General features: G+C 39.9%; 1 long non-coding RNA gene across 1 annotated transcript in view; it reads left to right on the forward strand.

Moving 5' to 3' along the window:
- The window catches only part of LOC122556905, a 32,244-nt gene extending 9,509 nt beyond the window's left edge, over window positions 1–22,735 (forward strand). Inside the window, exons 2-3 of the long non-coding RNA XR_006313694.1 lie at window positions 20,727–20,789; window positions 22,670–22,735. This is a non-coding gene — a long non-coding RNA (uncharacterized LOC122556905). The remainder of the gene's footprint in view (window positions 1–20,726; window positions 20,790–22,669) is intronic.
- Window positions 22,736–23,363: the final 628 nt, after the last annotated feature.

A 23,363-nucleotide genomic window follows, 5' to 3' on the forward strand; every position in this document is an offset into this window, starting at 1 on the left:
ACAGCACAGCAGGTCAGGCAGCATCTAGGGAACAGAAGATTCGACGTTTCGGGCACATGCCCTTCTTCAGGAATGAGCAGAGCGCCCCTCCTCCAAGTCCCTCCTCCCTACCTTTTATCTTCTCCTGCTGAACACTCTCTGCTCATTCCTGAAGAAGGGCATGTGCCCGAAACGTCGAATCTTCTGTTCCCTAGATGCTGCCTGACCTGCTGTGCTGTTCCAGCAATAAAGTTTCATGCTATGTGCAGAAGCTCAGGCTGCCCAGCGACACTGATAAAGTTGGATCTGATTAATGAAAAGTAAAAGGCAACTGAGTAGATTAGATTCCCTACAGTGTGGAAACAGGCCCTTCAGCCTAGCCAGTCCACACAAACCCTCTGAAGAGCAACCCACCCAGACCCATTTCCCTCTGACTAATGTACCTAACATTACGGGCAATTTAGCATGGCCAATTCACCCGATCAGCACATCTTTTGGACTGTGGGGAGGAAACCAGAACAAACCCAGGGAGAATGTGCAAACTCCACACAGTCACCCAAGGCTGGAATCGAACCTGGGGCCCTGGTGCTGTGAGGCAGTAGTGCTAACTGCTGAGCCACCATGCCACCCCATAGTTCCTTCTATTTAGGTTAGTCTATTGAAGAGCTACAGGATGCAGAGGAAAGGTCTCAGAAAGGTACACTTTTGAAATTTATTTTGTGGAGTTAGAGAACCACCCTTTCTCTGAGGTTCTCCCTGCTTCCTGTAGCTCTTCAATGGAGTAACCTTAATAGAAGGAACCACACAATTTACACTCAGTTGTCCTTCACTTTGCATTAAATCAATCTGATCCAACTTTATCAGAGTCGTTGGGCAGGTTAGCACAATATTAAAATTGTGCCAGATACCAAAATGAAACAATAGTAGCACTGCAAAACTAAAATTCAGATCTGATTTGGAGCAGAAATATTAAAAAAAGAGATAGCAATATGCACTGCCTGAGGGTGTGATGGTGACAAATTCAGTTGGACCTACAAATGGGAATTGGATGATTATCTAAATGGGAAAACAATTACAATGTTATCAGGACAAGCATGGGGAGGGCATGGAACTAACTGAGTTGCTGTTGCAACTTGTCAGCACAGATATAATAGGCTGAATGGCCTTCTGTAACCATTCTACAATTCTATGATATGAGATATTGAAAGCACACAGTAACTAAGAAGACAAATGTTTCAAAGAGCAGGAAAGAAAGTCTTTATTCTCTACAGTCTTCAGTAATTTCCAAACAAAGATTTGATATGTACATCCTACTGGTATGTACAAACAACAATCCAAAGAGAAACTGGAGATACTGAGAAATTCGATGGAATATCAAACATAATTTCTTTTTGTTGCAAATGATTCCTTCTCAATGATCAGACAATATATGGTAATAAACATTTTCTTAACGCTTAGACAGACATTGTGTGAACTAAGCCATGAACAATTGAATATACCGTTTCAGACATTTTTCATATTTAAAAATACAATTCCTTCTGTCTGGAATGTCAGAACATAATATACCCTCAGTTCTTCAAAGAACTTATCATGTGATTAACTCAGAATTGAATACTTACTATACTTGTTCCAAAGACACTAATTGCACTAAAAGCTTTAGACCAAAATGTTTAAAGTACTGCAATTTGAAAAGTATGTACAAAATCTCCCATAGTATTGCACACAAGGAGCCAAGACTTCTACAATATTGGCCAATTTTTATCTCAGAGCTCCTAAAGCATGTACGTGTGAGAAACCCTTAAAGAGTACACAACTGAAGCTGTTACTAAAACAGCAGAGGTTAAAAATCAACAGTATAAAGTGAAGAATTTACATTATAACAAGTATTATTTATTATCTGACAACATAAATAGGGGAACTGAACTCATAGATATCAGCACAGCTCTCATGTACAACCTTTCACTAATTCACATCAACAAAAGGTCACTGATGAGCATTAAAGCACAGCTGAACAACCACCAATGAATTTATGAATTACTGTGTAGACCAATGAGCATTACTGAGTTGATAATATATCACAGAAACAAGATCACCAATGAATTAGAGGTTGAAGTTGTTAAATGCAGTAGAAAGATGTGTATTGCTCTTTTGAAGTAAGCTGTTGATAAAATGAGTAAAAGCCAGCAGCTATAACTTAGGGAACAATAGGAACAGAAACTAAATGGTGTTATTTAGGAAATTGCTGTGCTGAGGAAAAAGGTCAACCTAGTGGCCTTTCAGAGGAAAGAAGATTAACCAGAGCAGAATTTCAGTGCAGGGGTGACAATAGACCTTGCAGAGTCCATGAGAGACCAGGAGAAGAAAAAGTGCCAAGTGCCACCCAGAAATGAGAGAGCAAATTACTGCAGATGCTGGAATCTTTACTGAAAATAAAAAATGCTGGAGATCACAGTCAGTCAGCTCTGGCAAACTAATTTTACAAGTGTCCTAAACCAATTGAAGAAACTATTAGTTCACTGCTCAAATATAAGCAGGCACGCAGGATGACTAAGCAATGCCCAAAATTGGACGGAGCTGTATTTCCTGTATGCAATTGGCCAGATTCCAATATTGGTAACTTTTCATCCATGTCAAGCTTGAAACATGGATTATGCAATGCCCCATTTTGGCCCCATGCACTGGGATGCATTTGAGATCAATGGTCATCAATACTGGGTGTGCTATCTTCACCTTTCGAGTCATTTATTGATATATATTGCACAGAAGGTAGAGTAGTCCTATATTTCCTATTCCTCATCCAAACACGGATTTTTTTAGGCAGATGTTTCCAAAGGTTTCTCCCAATTTTTTACATACATTATACATGTTTCTGTTACTGAAGCCGAAGATAGTGCATTGTCCTGTGTGTAATTATGTGAGTTGGTTTACAATTGATGGACGGTTTGCTTTATTAGTTAGGATTGTGTGTGACCTGATATGATAACTGCAATAACTGGGGTCAGATAGGTTAAAGAGAGAACCTGATTTTAAATTTTAGTTCAACTTTAGCAAATTCATATTTTGCTTTTATTGTTTTACTCATAACTTGGAAGCTATTTTAAACATGACTAATAAATCATTTTCCTAAATCAGGTAGTTGGAAGATCTGTCATTTTAATACCAAATTCAGATTCAATTAAGTTGTATTATGTACGGTTTAATTGACACCAGATGGAGCTATCAGAAGATATTCATTAAAATAATGAATTTGTTGTTCAATATAACATTTCTACTGCAAGTTAAATAATCCAAGTTATTCTAAATATATCCTATCAGTTTCAAATTGGCACTTCTGCCTAGCTGAACATCTGCCATCAGTTAGGTAAACAATGAATTATGCAGAGTCTGCCTGATCACACTTCTTTTTTAATTGGGCAGAGGAAGTTTCCAGAAGATTCGTGGGTGGGTGCAGATGAAAGAATGGTTTATGAATTCATTGTCCTTTCTGAAATGAATCTCCTCTTATTTATTTGATAAAAACTATTACATTTCAAGGCAATCAGATGGACCAACACAATGCTCTTTAGATGGTGGGACTTAATTTCAAACAGAAGGACAAATGAACTATTGTTTATCAAAGGGCCAAGTGAGTGTTGTAGCAGTGTGAACAATGAAAGGACATCACTGGTATGTACCATTACAATGAAAGTACATTTTTTTATAGGGATCACCTTGGTTTGAGGCTCTTCTGTAAACATGCAAGTTTTACTGATGCCATTGGACACTTCCCAAAATTGGGCAAATAGGACTCACCCTTCCAAATGCTATGTAAAAGGCCCATCTAAACATACAGTTTAGTTACTAGTTTGTTATTTTAAAATGCTAGTAAACTTCTGTGTGTTAGGTAAATCTCCATTGTTCATTGCTCATTACTCTTGTCAGGAACCATGATCTGTTGGCATAGCAGGCCTGCAATGTGAGCTAGACTCTCATTAGAAACAAGCGTTCAGCATGTCTCTTGCTTGAACTCATGGGAAGGAGATTTGGTTAGCATATTAGAAAGGCTACAATTCTAAAGCGTGTTGAAAGAGCCAATGGGATCTGGGTGTAGATGTGCATGAGTCAATAAAGGTTGCAGGACAGATAGTCGAAAAGTGCTGGAAAAGCACAGCAGGTCAGGCAGCATCTGATGAGCAGGAGAGTCAATGTTTCAGGCATAAGTCATTCATCAGGAATGTGGAGGGAGAAAGGGGCTGACAGATAAGTGGGGGTGGTGGTGGTGGGGATCAGGTTGGGGGTAAGTTGGGTGGGATGATGATAGGTGGATACAAGTGGGAGATGATTGAGATAGGTCAGTCAGGAGCGATATGTGGGAAGGAAGATGGACAAGGAGGATAAGTCAATAGGGCAGTACTGAGTTGGAGGGTTGGATCTGGAATGAGGTTGGGGGTGGGGAGAAATGGAACCTGGTGAAGTCAATGTTGATGTCATGTGATTGTAGGGTCCTGAGGCGTCAACATTAACTTCACCAGTTACCATATCGCCATCCCATCTACCTTCACCCCAGCCCCACCCCGACCCCTCTAGTTATCTCTCAGCCCTCTTCCACCCCACATTCCTGATGAAGGGCTTATGCCTGAAATGTCACATCTCCTGTTTCTCAGATGCTGCCTGACTTGCTGTGCTTTCTCCAGTGCCACAATTGTCAACGCTGGCTCTCCAGCATCTGCAGTTCTGACTTTCTCCAGGACAGGTAGAGACAGCTTTCAATAAAATACACAGCATTCTAGGTTTCATCATTAAGGGCATTGAAAACAAAAGTGTGGAAGTAATGCTGAACTTATACAGGATGCTGAGTAGAACAAGTTGGAATATTGTGTACAGTTCTGAGCTCTAGAGTGTAGGATTGAGATGAATGCATTAGAGACAGTGCAGAAAAAAATCACAAAAACAAATTGTAGGCACAAAGTACTTGTTATGAGGAAAGATTGGAAAAATTGAGATTATTTTCCTTGAAGGAGGGAATGCTAAAACGAGATTGAATGGATGGTTTCAAAATCAAGAAAGTTCTGGACAAACTGATTGGAAGAAACTGTTCCTGCTCATAACATAATCAAGAACCAGAGGATGCAGATTTAAAGTGTTTTGCAAAAGAAGGAAAATGGAAGGTGAGGAAATATTTTTTCACACGGTGCATACTTAGGATATGGCATGCACTGCCTGGAATGGAGTGTGGTTCAGGCAGGTCCACTTGAACTGGAATGGAGTGTGGTGCAGGCAGGTCCACTTGAGGAATTCAAGGGGGCATGATTCCTTAAATAGAAACAATGTGCATGGTTACAGGGAAAGGGTAGGAGATTGGAACTAAATTGTGGGTGGCACAGTGGTTAGCACTGCTGCCCCACAACATCAGAGACCTGGGTTCAATTCCCGCCTCAGGTGACTGACTGTGTGGAATTTACACATTCTCCCCGTGACTGCGTGGGTTTCCTCCGGGTGCTTTGGTTTCCTCCCACAATCCCAAAAAAGATGTGCAGGTTAAGTGAATTGGCCATGCTAAATTGCCCATAGTGTTAGGTGTAGGGGAATGGGTCTGGGTGGGTTGTGGGTTGGTGTGGACTTGTTGGGCCGAAGGGCTTGTTTCCACACTGTAAGTAATCTAAATTAAAATGTTCAGAAAGCTGGTGCCAACATGATAGGCTGAATGACCATCTTCTGCAGCATAAAAATTCTGTGATGGGTCAAATGGACTTCTCTGTCCATAAATTTTCAATGTTTCTATATATAGTGAACATAATAAGGAACTATTTATTTGTTCTTACATTCCCCTCCTATTTGAACAATAAGGATGATTTGAGGAAATAATACAAATGAGTATTTTATGGGAAAAGGTAGAAAAATAGAACAGAATTTATTTGATGATGAAAGAATAATAAATGTTGATATTCAGAGGGATTTTGGTGTTTTTGTTCATGAATCATAAAGTTATTATTGTGGCATAGCAAGCAAATTTTGTATTTGTTTTTACTTCAAATAGTTAGATCAAAGGAGTAAAGGAGTCTTGCTGCAATTGTTTGAGCATTATTTATGTACAGTTTGTCATCTTATACTTAAGCAAGGACATATTTGTATTATGATTGAGACTAGAGGAGTGCACCTTTACTCCAGTTCCACTGTTCTATTGGGGTCATAGAATAAAATAAAACTAATCTTTAACAGTTGCAGAGATGATTAATTAAATACCAGATCTATTTCAAGTTTTAAATAAAAAAGATACATTGAACAGGTTTCTTAATAAAATTAATTATTGGTTTATTGTCAAAACAAAACTTATTCAATTAAAATATAAGAAATAACATACATGGTTGATAATATTGAAGTAAAAATGTTTATCCCCCTAAATATTCCCAAAACTCACAAGCACAAACATACACACACCAAGAATAGAGAAATTAAATATTTATCTGAAGAGATTGGCTTTCTGAAATAAAATTTGGGCCAATGGGCTATTCTTAAAGGCAAAAGGATGAAGTGTCGGAGGTTCAGTAATTTTTGCTGTGATATTTCGGCTGGTGCGGTCAAGTCAATAACCACCCTTGGCTGGCTCTGCTCCTTGCAGACACAGTCTGCTCAGGAAACACAATCTTGTTGTGTTCTTTCATTCACAGTTGCAGATGAACAAAAGGCTTACCCTATCCATGCTGAACTCAACAAGTGATTTATTTTCAAAAATATGAAAGATTAGTTGGACAGCCCTTCCTCGCAGATTTCTTTTTCCTAAGAAATGTTCCATCAAGTCACGGTTCAAAGAAGAATCCACAGGAGGTGTCCACAGCAAAGCCAGCAGTCATACCAGTCCAATATTTCTAGAAAGCCTCCAATGTCCACAGTGACCTTTCAAAAATGCCTTTAAAGAAATTATTTCAGGCATTTCCATAAAACTTGACATAAATCAATTTTTCCACAATTTTTCAAGGCTCCAGGTATTGTTAAATGTAAAGCATCTTTGAAACATTTGCCTCAGAGTGGGTGCAATGTAGGTTCACTGGATTGATTCAGAGCCCAAAAGAGTTGCCTTATGAGCAAATGCTGAATAGAATAGACTTGAAGTTTAGAAAGATAAATGATGATCTCATTGAAATACTTAAAATTCTTAGACAAGTTCAATAGTATGGAAGCTGATTGGTTGTTTCCCTGGAGAGGGGATCATAATCTCATAGGGATCAGATAGTTTGGACTGAGGAGAATTTTCTTCACCTAGAGATTTTTGATACTTTGGAAATCTCGACCCAAAGGACTGTGGGTGCTTAATTGGTGATCATATTCAAGACTGAGATTGATACATGTTTGGACTCAGTGATTTAAAGCTAGGAATGTAAAGTCATGTTTATGTAGATGATGAATCATAATCTTATTGAATGGTGAAGCAGAATCAATGGTCCATGCGCCTAATACAATTTCTTATATTCTGGTATATCACCTATTGATACTGTGAATTCTTTTGTGAGAAAGATAGCATACTTTCCAAACTGAGTAAAAGCTCGGATGAGCCAATGTTCAATCTTCAAACAGTTGGTTGCAAAGTAGCACTATCAGAGGCATGAGATAGGAAGGATAAAAAAGAGAAACAGGGCAGTATCAAACATGAATCATTTCAAAGTTGCTGAGCCCTGGGAATGCACAGTAATGAATTGAGATCCTGTTAACTGTTAAATGGAGTAGCTGAGAACTGGGAGTTACTTTCCTTCATAGTTGACAAGTATATTTCATATATCGATTAAATTTCCCTGAGGAAGGCCAGTAAGTATAAAAGCTAAGAGTGCTTTACACAATTTTTGATTTCAAAAATGACTTTCCTCTTGTGTTAGATTCAACATTTGAGTTAAATATAGCCCATGAAGAACAAAACACTCAGCATAGCCCTCAAGACAATGAATAATTCAAAATAAAATGGGCAAGTTTAATAATAAGTCTACAAGTGCTGCTGTCAACTGAGATATATGATCTAATATCCATTAGCTTGTTTGGACTTACTTTATTTTAAAGAAGGAAACTCACCAATCAATCAAAATTTGGACAAGGAATTAATATCAGTCCAAATATTCTTGACAACTTATGCTATAGTAACATCACATTTATAGCAGACATCCTAACTCTGGTGCCTATATTGGAAGAAATTATGGCTTAAGCGAAATATGCTACTTTCGCTGCCACACTATAATGTTGTGGGCTATTGGCTTTACTGAAACCTTGTTACAATGGATGGAATTTACTTTCGATGGTAGCACCGATATTCAAAGGACTGTGATGGCAAATCTGGTTGATTAATGTTTGTTTTGTTGTCAGTTACAGATACACTGTTAAGTAAGGTGACCATGGATGTTAAATGTTGAGATCGAAATTGATGATGTTGGAATTGGCTGTTAACTGCACTTGTTTTTGATTCAGCCCCATCCTCATAATGGTGAATTCAAAATTAGCTTTACAATACGTTCTAGCAGCAATTCACCTCTGGCACCACCTTCTACATGAAAGAGTTGCACCTTAGGTCCCTTTTAAATCTTTCCCCTGTCGCCTTGAACCTATACCCTCTAAATTTGGATTGCTTCACCCCAGGGGAAAGACCTTGTTGATTTACCCTACCCATGTCCCTCACGATTTTATAATCCTCTATAGTAACCCATCAGCGTCCAACACTCCAGGGAAAATAACCCCAGTCTATTCAACCTAATTTTTCAGGTCCAACTTTTGTGGTTAATCCAGTTTCCTTGCAAAGGCAATTCCTCCACTGGTGCTCCTCATATTCTTTCTCCTTTGTAATTAAAAAAAATTAAAAACAACTTGTTGTGTAAAAGTAAAAGCTAGGATTTTTTACGGATTTTAGTGAGACTTTTAATGCTGCATTCCACAGAGGTGAATTGCTGCTAGAATGTATTGTAAAGCTGATTTTGAATTCACCGTTGTGAGGATGGGGCTGAATCAAAAAAAAGTGCAATCAACAGCCAATTCCAACATCATTCCCGATAAAGGGTTCATGCCGGAAATGTTGATTCTCCTGCTGCTTGGATGCTGCTTGACCTGCTGTGCTTTTCCAACACTACATACTTGACTCTGATCTCCAGCATCTGCAGTCCTCACTTTCCAAACCCTCCAACCCTGACAACATCCTTGTAAATCTTTTCTGAACCCTTTCAAGTTTCACAACGTCCTTTCCATGGGAAGGAGACCAGAATTGCACAAGACCAAAAGTGACCTTACCAATGTCCTCTATAGCTGTAACATGACTCCTTATTCCTATTCTCAATGCATTGACCAATAAAAGCAACCATACCAAGCACCTTCTTCACTATCCTATCTACCTGTGATTCCACTTTCAAGGAACTGTGAATCTGCACTTCAAGGTCTCTTTGTTCAGCAACATTCCCCAGGACCTGACCATTAAGTGTATAAGTCCTGCCTTGATTTGCCTTTCCAAAATGTAGCATCTTACATTTATCTAAATTAAACTCCATCTGTTATTCCTCGGCTCCTTGGCCCATCTGATCAAGATCCCATTGTACTCTGAGGTAACTTTCTTCACTGTCCACTACACCTCCAATTTTGGTGTCATCTGCAAACTAATTAACCATACCTCTTATATTCCCATGCACATCATTTGTACAAATGATGAAAAGCAGTGCACCCAGCACCAATCCTTGTGTCACACTACTGGTCAAAGGCTTCCAGTCTGAAAAACAATCCTCCACCACCCCCCTCTATGTTGTTTGGGTTTTGTAGACATGGGCAAGTTGTGTGCTGTCTTTGCTCTGCCTATTATGTACAACCAAAGGAATATGACATTTTGTTTAACTAAACCAATTACTGGGACATAAGGTTTACGTACCTGGTCATACCAATCCTGCTTATGGCCAAATCAGCTACTAACTGGCCACTTAACAGTCTTTTTACCAGCTCCCAGTGCAATTTTCACGAAGGTTGGTGGAGGTCAGCACCAAATGTGATGTCCAACAGTTTTTACTGTGCTAGCTGGAGGCAGGCAAGAGTTAATTCCTTTATAAGCTCACTGGACCTAGGAGAAAACCCCAATGTTTCACACTCCCCATTTTTCCTCTTTATACCTAATATATCCACCCCTGCCAGTGCCATGTCAATATCTCAAGTCTGTCAGTCTGGTTCCATTGCGACTACCCCCGTTAGCTTAGAGCCCAGCTCTAGTAATAATCTTCATTATAACCTGGATGTAGTCTCAGGAATGGCTATTTTTGCTTTTTTTATATTCACTCATAGAACATTGGCACCACTGAGAGGCCAGCATTTATTGCCTGTCCTGGTTGCCCTTGAGGAGGTGGAGCTGTCTTTCTGAACTGCTGTAATCCAGGGGCAGCAGGGTGGCTTAGTGGTTAGCACTGCTACCTCATCGTGCAAGGGACCCAGGTTCGGTTCCAGCCTCAGGCAACCCTCTGTGAGGAGTTTGCACATTCTCCTGTGTCTCTGCAGGTTTCCTATTGGTGCTCTGGTTTCCTCCCACAATCCAAAGATATGCCGGTTAGCTGAATCAGCTAAATTGCCCATGTGTAGGTTAGGTGAATTATTCAGGGGTAAATGTAGAATAATGGGGAATGGGGTTTAGGAAGGATACTTTTTGCAGGGTCAGTGGGCTGAAGGGCCTGTTTCCACAATGCAGGGAATCTAATTCTAAAATTCTATGTGTAGTATGGTGACTTACAATGCCCTTAGGGACGGTATTCCAGGATTTGACCAAGCAACAGTAAAGGAATAATGATGTATTTCCATATCAGAATGATGAGTGGCTTGAAGGGGAACTTGCAGATGGTGGTGTTCCCATGCATTTACACCCTTGTCTTTCTAGATAGGTCATAGGTTTGGAAGGAACTCTGGTGAATTTCTGCGTTGCATCTTGTAGATAGTACACACTCCTGCTACTGAGCATTGGTGGTAGAGGGAGTGGATGCTTGTGGATGTAGTGTTAGTCAAGCAGGCTGTTTTTGTCCTGGATGGTGCCAAGCGTCTCGAGTGTTGTTGAAGTTGCTCCCATCCAAACAAGTGTGGAATATTCCATCATACTCCTGATTTGTTCCTTGTAGATGGCAGACAAGCTTTGGGAAGACAGGAGGTGAGTTACTTGTCACAGTATTCCTAGCCTCTGACCTGCACTTGAAGCCACTGTGTTTATGTGACAAGTCCAGTCAAGTTTCTAGTCAATGTTAACCCTAAGGCTGTTGATAGTGAGGGATTCAATGATAGAAAGTGAGGGCTGCAGATGCTGGAGATCAGAGCTGAAAATGTGTTGCTGGAAAAGCGCAGCAGGTCAGGCAGCATCCAAGGAACAGGAGAATCGACGTTTCGGGCATAAGCCCTTCTTCAGGGATTCAATGATGGTAAGACTGTTGAATGTCAAGGAATGTTAATGAACTTGTCTCTTATTGGAGATAGTCATAGCCTGGTATTTGTGTGGGTGCAATTGTTATTTGCCACTTATCAGCCCAAGCCTGGATATTGTCCAGTTCTTGTTATATTTGAACATGGACTGCTTTAGAGGAGTTGCAAATGGTGCTGAATATTGTGCAATCATCGGCGAATACCCCCACTTCTGCTCAGGTGCTGTCACCATATGTACTTAAGCAGATTAGGCTAGAGACAGTTTTGAGGTGTGGTGAATCACTAGCCATAAATATGTAAGGGATAGGATGTCACATGTGATAGCTAGCTGGAGGGCAAGATTACATTTAAATCTGCTTCAGAGGACTCGGATACTGATTTCAACAGCCTAAGTTACCAAGTAGGCTAACAGGTATGAACCAGGAATTGCTCTGTGGCAAAGCAAATGGCCAGTGAACTGAAGCACAATGGCTCAGAGCACAGAGGAGTGCAGCTCCAGCTCGGGTTAAGACTTTAAACAGATACTAAAGGTGATATGATCCAACATTGACTGAGCGGCCACAAAGATGATAGTGACACCTAACATGATGCAAACACTATTAACATCTCTGGCAGCTTCATTGGCAACAATTTTTAAAAATTCATTTGTGCGATTTGGGCATCGCTGGCTGGCCAGCATTGATCACCCATCCCTATTTGCCCTTGAGAAGGTGGTGGTGAGCTGCCTTCTTGATTTGCTGCAGTTCCTTGCTACGGGTTGACCCACAATGCCGGGAAGGAGGGAATTCCAGGATTTTGACTTAATGACTGTGAAGGAACGTCGGTATATTTCCAAGTTGGGGAGGTGAGTGGCTTGGAGGGTAACTTGCAGGTAAATAGAGAACCACTTTAGCCAGCAGTTTAATGGACAAACCACCAACTAAACTGTAGGTTCTACATGATCCTATTGCACATTGCGAAAGAGTGAGATAGAGAGAAAGATGCATTTTAGGACCTCTGGTTAGGTTGCACATAAAATCGTATTTTCTTGAAAGGACTTCTTTCAAGGTAATCCAGTTTTACAACAGGAGTTAATCCCCTATTTACAAATGCAAAATTGCTGGTGCCTCTTTCAAGTATAAGCCTTGCGCAGATCTTTTTCTGCCTTTACCACCCCCAGCAGACAAGAAGAGTGTGTCTGAAGACCACTACATTGGATTTTTAAATGGTATTAAATTTACACATTGCCATATACAAAATACGCATTGCCAACTTTGCCCTAAATATTTTATCACCTGAGAAAACATACTATCTCAGTTCCCAAATGGTGAATTGTCATTCATAGCTGGAAGGAAATGTCTCTGGAAACTAAAAGATCAGATTGCTGGATATCTAATGTTGTTAGGTGGCAGGCAATATATTTTAACTGTGACATTAGTTCCCTATCTCTCCTATCCACTATTCCTTAAAATTGGAAAGGAGGCATAGTGAGGCGTGGCTTTAACTCATCCATCTGTTCAATTAGGTGACAAAACATGAAAAAAATGGAAGTGTATAATGGAAAATAAACATTCATCAATATATTCATGAGTATGACAACATTATTGCAATAAAACCAAATTGGAGCCTGTCACATCAAGCACTAAATGCATTCTGGGTCAATCTTTCCTTCACAACATTTCAGAGAAAAGCTTTAAAAATACTTCTTATTATGATAAAAAATATATTTATATTATTTTTGGAGGATTATGAAATTTAAATTCTTCCTTAATGTTCTTTCTCCTTGTCAAATCCGTGCATTATAATTTTAATTTTCAATGTTCGTTGTGCCACATCGTGTTTTATGATTCAATATATACATGTTCATGGACCACAAAGCACAAAGGCTATTTAAAGGTCAGGTTATGCATGATAAATTATTATATATGTGACAGTCAGGTAATAAGACCCTATAACTTGCTGTTAGAATATTCCAATTGGAAGCACATGTCAACAAGGTATTCGATGCTGTTCAACATTTACAATAGTTTCATTTATTTCTGAAGGATCCTATGTACCTATTAGCCTTGATAATGCAATTGATAATAAGTGTCTATAACATATAGCCTGAATACTTGTGCACTATAATATCTGATCAAAATAAGAGGGAAGCTTGGGAACAATTATTACTGATCAATGCTTTTCATTCATTGAAAGATGGAGGTCAAATGAAATTAAAGCGGAATAAAAACAAAAGTGGTTAATATAATTGGATGGGTTGCTTTAACTGGAATTCAATGCTCAAAGTCTGTTCCTGCTTAAATTAATTTCTCACTAATGTGTGAGTTTGTGGTGTAGACTTTGCATTACATTCTCATTCATTCTGGAGTCAAATTCTGTATAATATCTCCTGAATTTATGAAGAACATTTGCTGATTTCTAGTTTAAAAAGGGCCAGGCTGGTAAAGAACACCCTCCCATCCCAACAAGAGAAATAACAATCCTCCATGATGAGGGAGATCATGTTTTACCATGTTATATTTGCACCTTTTAAGTATAGTCAGTGATTTGGTAGATCTATTATTAAGCCCACTTTATTAGAAGTCAGTATTTTCTTGCCATCCTCTAATAATGCTTGAGTAGTATCATGAAACTGCTTTGTTATGGCTTGCCTTCTGCAACATAAACATGCACATTTTTCTCCTTTTAATTGATGCAGGAGTTACAAGACAATCTAGTCAGAGGTGCCTTCTGTTGTCACTGAGCGAGTGAGGTATTTTTTAGCAATGTATGAAATATTACCCTTAGTATTAGGCAACATCTGAAAGTTTAATTTTTCTGTGGCCACAAAAAGATGCTAAGACAAGGGCTGGGTGGTTGCTTTAGCTCAGTAGCTGATATTAATATCTTCTGTTGAATTGCTGAAATAAAATGAGCTGCAAAACAGATGAAGAGGAAATGCATCATTTTTAGCTTTTTTACTGTAGATATTTGTTGAAGTTGACTTCATGGAATGGACACCTATTTTTGAAATATTAATGACATTTTGTAACATGTAATTCAAGATTTTACATTTTTTATGATTAGTTCCCTCCCCTGCTCAGAATCACAACTTTTACACAACAAAAGGAGGCCATTTGGTCTGCATTGGTCTCTTTAAAAGGGCAACTAAATTAGTGACGTTCCCCTGCATTTTTCCAATAACCCTGCACATCCTTCCATTTCAGGTAACTGTCTAACTCCCTTTTAAAAGCCTTAATTGAACTTGCCTCCACTACATTCACACAGTCAGGTTTTTCCAGATCCCAACCACTCCCTACATAAAAATGTTTTTCCTCAAATTGATTTTGCTTCTTTTCACTAAGTACTCTAATACTGTATTCTCTCATTCTCAATACTTTTGTAATTGGGAACGATTTCTCCCTATGAAGACTCTAACCCTTCATTATTTTGAATATCTTTGTCAAAACTTATCTGAGCTTACTTTTCTCTAAGGCTATTGTACTCTATGCCTTAATGAGCAAAGCCTAAGATACTTGATGCTATATTAACCACTTTTTCAACCTGTCCTGCCACCTTCAATATTGTATGCAACTACACCTAGAACCCTTTTTTTTAAATCTCTTTAGAGTTGAGCCCTTTCTTTTGTATCATCTCTCCAAGCTCCTCCTACCAAAATTAATCAGTTCACACTTCTGTGCATAGAAATACATCTCCCATCTATTCCATTAATTGTCCATAAATTTGTTGAAATTCCACACCATTGGCATCACTGTTCACAGTGCTTTGAAATTTTACATCATCTGCAAGCCTGGTGAAAACAGGGGTCTCACCCCGACCCTTGGAGAACTTCACAACATACCTCCCAACAGTCTGAAATTGTTTCCTTCTCTCAGTCAATTCCATATCCACATTGCTACAACCATTTATTACTTGATCTATAACTTCATTCATAATTTTGTTGCGTGGCACCACATCAAGTTCATTTTGGAAGTTCATATGCATCATATCAACAGCATCTATGCTAGCTCTCCTTAATTAACCAAGATTTGTTCATGTGACCATTATTCTTGCCCCTAATTATTATTTCCAGATGTTTCCCAACCACTGAGGTTAAACTAACTGGTCTGTAATTGCTGGACTTACCTTTACACTCTTTTTTTTGGAAAGGATGTAACATTTGTAATTCTTCAGTCCTCTTGCACTACCCGACTTTAAGGATGACTGAAAAGTTCTGACAGTGCCTCTGTATTTCCCACTGTCTTTGCCTCCATTTCCTTGGGTGCATATCATCTAGTTCTGGTGTGATGCACAGTAAGTAGTTGATTTCATTACTAGTGACTGATGGTCATATTCCTGAAGAACAATGAACTCACTGGAAACAATGGTAAGACGGAGTATTGTATTGTGACAATGCCACAACATTACTTATGGAGGTTCAAACACCCTTCAGCAGATAGATCCATCATGTCCTATGGTGTAGAATGCAGCAAGAGTTAAGATTTGCTAAGCAGAGGCCATTCAGCGGAGGGACTCAGGAAATAGAACAGACAGGTCAAAATGGTACCTTAACAACTTTAATGTATTATCTGACCTGAGATGTCATCTTTTTTTTAATACTGATAAAACCTTAAGTTATCTTTGGACTGTGACTTGAAAGAAATTCTGGGATTTACGTATTAATCAATCGAAACCTGCATCCCCATTCTAATTGATTAAAGACTAAACAGCAATCTAGGTTTTGTATGACATTTTGATCTTTTACTATAAATTCTGTGTCCTATGATCCTACCCCACTAGTTACCTGACGAAGGAGCAGCACTTGTACTTTCAAATAAACCTGTTGGACCATAACAGGGCGGCACGGTGGCACAGTGGTTAGCACTGCTGTCTCACAGCGCCAGGGACCCGCGTTCAATTCCCGCCTCAGGTGACTCTCTGTGTGGAGTTTGCACCTTCTCCCCATGTCTGTGTGGGTTTCTTCCCACAATCCAAAAATGTGCAGGTTAGGTGAATGGCCGTGCTAAATTGCCTGGAGTGTTAGGTGAAGGGGTAAATGTAGGGGAATGGGTCTGGATCTGGGTGGGTTTTGGGTCGGTGTGGACTTGATGGGCCGAAGGGCCTGTTTCCACACTGTAAGTAATCTAATAACCTGGTGTTGTGTCATTTTTTAACTTTGTCCACTCCAGTCCAACACCAGCACCTCCAGGTCATAACTTTATATATAGATAACGTATCTAATACTTCCTCGTTTTCAATTTTAAACTCTTCTTGTGTCTGAATTACCTCCTTTATCACCATGGCATGGGAAGTATTCTTCCTTGTTAAAGACAGTTGCAAAGTAATCATTTAATATCTCAGCTGCGTCCTTGGCCTCCATGTGAAAACTTCCTCCTTTATCATTGGCTCTTCTCCTTTTACCATCCTTTTACTCTGTATACGTTGATTGAAGACTTTGTGATTTTCTTTTCCCTTGGCTGTCAGTCTCTTTCCATACACTCTCTTTGCTTCTCTTACTTGCTTCTTTAGCTCCACTCTGAGCATTTTATGTTAAACATAGTTCTTCATTCAATTTCCTCCCTGACATCTGTGAAACGCGCAATTTTTCATCTTTATCTTAATTTCTGGCTTCTTTATCATCGTGTGAGTTATTCCACTCAATAAATGGATAGGTAAAGACTCCACCATTAGTACTCTATATTTTTGAATTAGCACGCAATTTCCTTGTTATCCACATCTTTTTCACTCATTCATGACCAATGATCTCCATCAAGCAATGTAATTGCACATTTTTCTGTTCCTTAGCTCGAGACAAATAGATTATTTCCTTGACCGCTCTGGACATCCTTTTTCTCTAGCACTGCAATATTTTTCATAATCAACATGACTTCTCTTCCTCCTTTTCTCCCTTTTCTGAACACCTTGTAATCCAGAAATAACTTCTGCCTTTCTTAAATCTATGTCATTGAAATAGCCACAATATCATGATCCCACATGACAGTCCCACACTCCATCTGTTCACATGCATAAGCCTAATTTTGATGCTATTAAGTTTCCCTTGATTCTAACTCCATATATTAACTTACGAAGGCTAGCACATGGGTACTTTGCAATGATATTGTCTACTGATTACCTGATGATTTAGTTTAAACACACTGTCCCACCATGAATAGCAAAACGCCCCTGAAGAACTCAGTCCTGGCTCAGTTCATGTGTAAGCCACATATTTGTCCAGGTCCCATCTCTCCTCCAGCTGCTCTCAATGTTCCAAGAGTCTAAAACTGTCCCCCTATAGTCTCTTTGCATGCAGATGGTATTTATCTTATCCTCCATTTCTGCACTCACTTTTGCTTGGCACTGTGATTATTGCTTTATACATCTATTTACTAATTTTCTTAGCTCCTTAAATTCAGTCTGCATGACCATATCCTTCTTTCTACCTATTTTGTTGGTACTGGTATAAACCATAGACTGCTGGCTCTTCACCATCCCCACCTCAGGATGTTCTGCAGAGGCAATATTTCACCCTGGATTCACATATGGGACTCAGAAACATTTATTTGTTCGCTGAATTACCAAATCACCTATCACTGTTGCTCTTCTACACTTAATTGCACTTCGCTTACTTGAACTCTCGTGTTATGTGTGGGTGGCACGGTGGCACAGTGGTTAGCACTGCTGCCTCACAGCACCAGAGACCCGGGTTCAATTCCCACCTCAGGCGACTGACTGTGTGGAGTTTGCACGTTCTCCCCATGTCTACGTGGGTTTCTTCCGGGTGCTCCGGTTTCCTCCCACAGTCCAAAGATGTGCAGTTTAGGTGAATTGGCCATGCTAAATTGCCCGTAGTGTTAGGTAAGGGGTAAATGTAGGGGTATGGGTGGGTTGCGGGTCGGTGTGGACTTGTTGGGCCGAAGGGCCTGTTTCCACACTGTAAGTAATCTAATCAGTTATAATGATCATCCTGTCCTTTTGATGTGGGAGAATAATTAAAATTAGATTACCGATGCTATTAATAGCATAGAATCCCTACAATACAGAAAGAGCCAATTCAGCCCATTGAGTCTTCTCTGACCCTATGAAGGGCATTCAAATCCCCACCCCAGTACCCTGCATTTAAGAAAGGTGGTAAGAAAAAGCCAGGGCACTATAGATCAATGAGCCTGATGTCGGTGGTGGGCAAGTTGTTGGAGGGAATCCTGAGGGACAGGATTTACATGTATTTGGAAAGGCAAGGATTGATTAACGATAGTCAGCATGGCTTTATGTGTGCAAAATCATGTCTCACAAACTTAACTGAGTTTTTTGAAGAAGTAGCAAAGAGGATTGATGAGGGCAGAGCAGTGGACATGATCTATATGGACTTCAGTAAGGCGTTCGACAAGATTTCCCATAGGAGACTGATTAGCAAGATTTGATCTCATGGAATGCAGGGAGAACTAGCCATTTGGATACAGAACTGGCTCGAAGGTAGAAAACAGAGGGTGATGGTGGAGGGTTGTTTTTCAGACTGGAGGCCTGTGACCAGTGGAGTGCCACAAGAATCGGTGCTGGGTCCACTACATTTCATCATTTATATAAATCATTTGGATGTGAGCATAAGAGGTATAGTTAGTAAGTTTGCAGGCGACAGCAAAATTGGAGGTGTAGTGGACACCGAAGAAAGTTACCTTGGATTGCAATGTGATCTTGATCAGATGGGCCTATGAGCTAAGGAGTGGCAGTTGGAGTTTAATTTAGATAAATGTGAGGTGTGTATTTTGGGAAAGTAAATCTTAGCAGGACTTATACACTTAATAGTAAGGTCGTGGGGAGTGTTGCTGAACAAAGAGACCTTGGAGTGCAGGTTCATAGCTCCTTGAAAGTAGAGTAACAGGTAGATAGGATAGTGAAGAAGGCATTTGGTATGTTTTCCTTTATTGGTCAGAGCATTGAGTACAGGAGTTGGGAGGTCATGTTGCAGCTGTACACAACATTGGTTAGGCCACTTTTCGAATACTGTGTGCAATTCTGGTCTCCTTCCTATCGGAAAGATGTAGTTAGACTTGAAAGGGTTCAGAAAAGATTTACAAGGATGTTGCCAGTGTTGGAGGATTTGATCTATAGGAAAAGGCTGAATAGGCTGGGGCTATTTTCTACAAAAATAAAGGTATCTGGATCGGTATATGAATAGAAAGGGTTTAGAGGTATGTGGGCTAAATGCTGGCAAATGGGACTAGATTAGGTTAGGATAGCTGATCGGCATGGATGAGTTGGACCAAAGGGTCTGTTTCCATGCTGTACATCTCTATGACTGTACGACTATGTGATTTATTTTATCCTGGTTAACCCACCTGTCCTGCACACTACAAAGCAATGAGTTTTGAGAAGATTTGTAGCTCAGGTTGAGGTTCTGGATGCAAGTTTGCTCCTGAAGGTTCCACCTTCCAGCTTAAATAGCAAACCTACATTCACACTACAAGGCAATTTACCTTGGTCAGTCTACCTAACTTGCACATCTTTCTGACTGTTGGAAGAATCCAGAACACCTGGAGGTAACCCATACAAACATGGGGAGAACTTATAATCTCCACACAGACAGTCACCCAAGGTGGAAATGAACCCAGGTAACCTGGGGCTGTGAGACAGCAGCACTAACCATGCCATTCTTTTGGGGCTAGTAAGAGCACTTTAGGTACAAAATACCAAGAGGTTTGCGTGGCTGGAATTTTTTTTAATATATTGTTACTTCCTTAATTTGAGATTATGGAGGAAATTTCAGTGGAATCATACTGACTGTAGATAAAAGGAACGAGTAGGCCTGGTGAAGTCAAGTGAGTGTTTTACAGACTAACATCTACCCAGTGACAACAAAACAGAGAGTAAATTCCCATCTGTTTACAAGAAATCCCAAAAGAGATTCAATAACCTTAAAAACTCACAGATGTATTTGATCTCGGATCACACAGTAGGAATTACTACTGTAGCTATGTGGTAGTCACTAACATCTGTTTGGAAAAATGAAAAAATTGATTTTCCAGAAAAATAAATGCATTGAATAACAGAATAAATATTAAGTGAAAAGAATAAGGATTGCCTTGATAGTTCTCTGTTTTCAAAAAGTGAATGTTGATACAGTTTGAGAAAATTCAATATCCCTTCCAGTCTTAATCTTAACTGCTTTTGCACAGGTCATGATGGAGGTCAGTACTGAGCTTGGTATTGCATTATTATCCAGGGAACAGATGTTTAATCCAGTTTTGAGGAAAAACCCTCCACTAGGTATTTCAACACTTTTATTCTCTATACAATCAACTGACAGATGAATTAGGAAAGGTGCTGCATTGGCAACATAATGTTGTATGGAACTACGTGAAACATTTGAAAGGCTCTTATACTTGTTGTATTCCTCTCTTTTACTGTTTCTACAGCACACTGATCGAACAAACTATGTTTTTTATTAGTTTGCCAATCCAGCGTAATCCTTCCCCAAAGTAAGTGTTTTCGAGTTATTTTTAGTACTGTGTTTTAAGATTCTGTATCTGTAACTCTGTTTTATATAATTGTTCTCATCACCATTTGCCTAGTCACACTGAGATAACAAACAATCATCATTAGACTCTTAATTCCAGATTTTTTATTGAATTCAAATTCCATCATCTGCCATGGCGAGATTTGAGCTCAGGTCTTCAGAAGATGAACTAGGTCCCTAGAATAATAATTTAGTGATAACACCACTAGGACATTGCCTCCCCATATTATAACCAGAAAGCATCTAGCAACACAAATGAAAAGCAATAGTAATAAGCTGAAAAACACATGATTACATGAAAAAATTCATCTGGCACTGGGTGGAAGTGATGACTTTCCTGTAAACTCAGACCTTTTGATTTGCATTTAGATGTTCTCTATGCCTTGCTGCCAGGTCTAAATAAGATTCTCCAATCTAAACGATCCTGATAAAAGCTAATGATGTTTGGATGTTGATTGACTGTTGGATAAGGACATTAATGCATTACTTGTGATAAATTCTCCTGTACCCATTACCTTGGAAATTCTGAGGAAGTATTGACACATTCAGCATTAAGAACCCATGTTTTCTTTTTCTGACTATTGCACACAGGGTGGATAGATTGGGAAATTAATTCTATTATGTTGACTGATTATTGCTAATATTTTGAATCTTATACATTAACTTTCATAATTTTAAGTTGTTCACAGAGTAAATGTGAAATCTATGATGTAATTTTTTTTTGAAAAATTGAGAGTTAAAACTATTAGCAGAACCTTCAATTATAGACTGTGAATATGGTGTTAGATATGAGCAAAGTCATCACTTCCACCCAGTGCCAGATGAATTTTTTTCATGTAATCATGTATTTTTCAGCTTATTACTATTACTTATAATTTGTGTTGCTAGTTGTTTGCCAAACTTTCTGGGGAAGACAAGAAGGGAATTCTTTCTCACAAATAGCCTTCTGGGGTCTAAGATCCTGGTGCCAGATTTAATGGCCTCCCAGGCAACCTTCACTGCAAGCCTGCAGCATCCCTGGCCAGTGCTGTCATCCTCAACCTCTCTCCCCCCACCCTGGTAAGGACCAGGTCCTTACAAGCAGGACCTGGTCCCCTGTTTCTGTGATGCCTTAGTGGTAGCTCTGGTCAAAGCCAGGAAAAAAGTGAAGTCCACGTCTCCAGAGATGGCACCAGTAAGCCCTCCCATGAGATCTAGAGCGAGGTCACAGGACAGGTCAGCACCCATGGGCCACACAAACTAGCTTGGATCTAGTGCAGGGAATGAATGAACAATTTCCTGCCCTCTTCATGGATAAGTGGCACAATCTTTTGCAAACTGACACTCACGCAGCGCTGCTTAGTTTAATTGTGCCACTTCTAAGGCATGTCATTTTGGAGAATTGCCAGCAAGCCTCAGCACCACATGGTTGACATGCACTGACGGTCTGACAACCTCCTCATATGGTTAACCAGTTCCTGGACAGTGCACTTCCTACTCACTGAGTGGTGAGGGCTCAGTACTTGGTATGGCAATGCATATTCAGCTGGAGCTCGTGAATCTATTGCTATCACATTCACTCTTTGCATTTCTCTATCTTCAGGCCAAAATTGCCCAAAATAGGACAGAGTTCTCACATACTGGTTGAGGGTCAACTGTTCAGATCCTCTCTCCTTTGAGAGATCAAGCACGAGTTGTCAGGGGAGTACTGTAACTGTTCCTGTACTGATGATGAGGCAATGATCGGAAGACAATGAGGAAGCTTCCATTTCTCTGTTCTTAGATATGTAAACAGTCTCAGGCAGTTGCTTCAGTAAAGACAGACCATATTCAGCAACTAATTCTTTCCTTTCTCCACTCCAGGTACTAGCAGTCAGCAGAGAGAATGAAGCGAAAGTTGCCTTAACTTCCTCCTATTTAAAACACCACCAACTCTGAGGAGATAGAGACGAGGCATCATAAAAGCATTCTCCTGCATCCTTCACCATCACGGAGCTATTCTCCCCAGTGGACAACTATCAAGAGTGGGTGTAGGGTCACTGTCTGGTCCACAACCGGTGAGGAAGCAGGAGTGAAAGATGAAGGGGATCCCCAGACTCTATCTACTGTCATGCTTCTGGCACATGAGTACTTCCTGTTGCCATGGAAAGGGTGTTGGCTGTCTTTGAGACAAGGATCCAGAACAATCAATGTCTATCAGATATACATTTGAAACTGCAATCCAACCCTGTAGCCATAGGTGAACAGCGTCGAGAGTGTGGTACTGGAAAAGCACAGCAGGTCAGCCAGCATCTGAGGAGCTGGAGAATCGATGTTTCGAGCATAAGCCCTTCATCAGGGTTATTGCCCGAAACATCAATTTTCCGGCTCCTCGGAGGTTGTCTGACCTGCTGTGCTTTCCCAGCATTGCACCCTTGACTCTGATCTCCAGTATCTGCAGTTCTCACTTTCTCATAGATGAACAGCATCAATTGCAAGATAAGAAAGGGATGAAGTACTTCAACCTCATTCCAAATGTCCCAAGGTGACAGGGCAGTACCAGCAGCATCCAGTAGAT

This window comes from Chiloscyllium plagiosum, chromosome 14 (genome assembly GCF_004010195.1).
Source record: "Chiloscyllium plagiosum isolate BGI_BamShark_2017 chromosome 14, ASM401019v2, whole genome shotgun sequence".
Lineage (NCBI taxonomy): Eukaryota > Metazoa > Chordata > Chondrichthyes > Orectolobiformes > Hemiscylliidae > Chiloscyllium > Chiloscyllium plagiosum.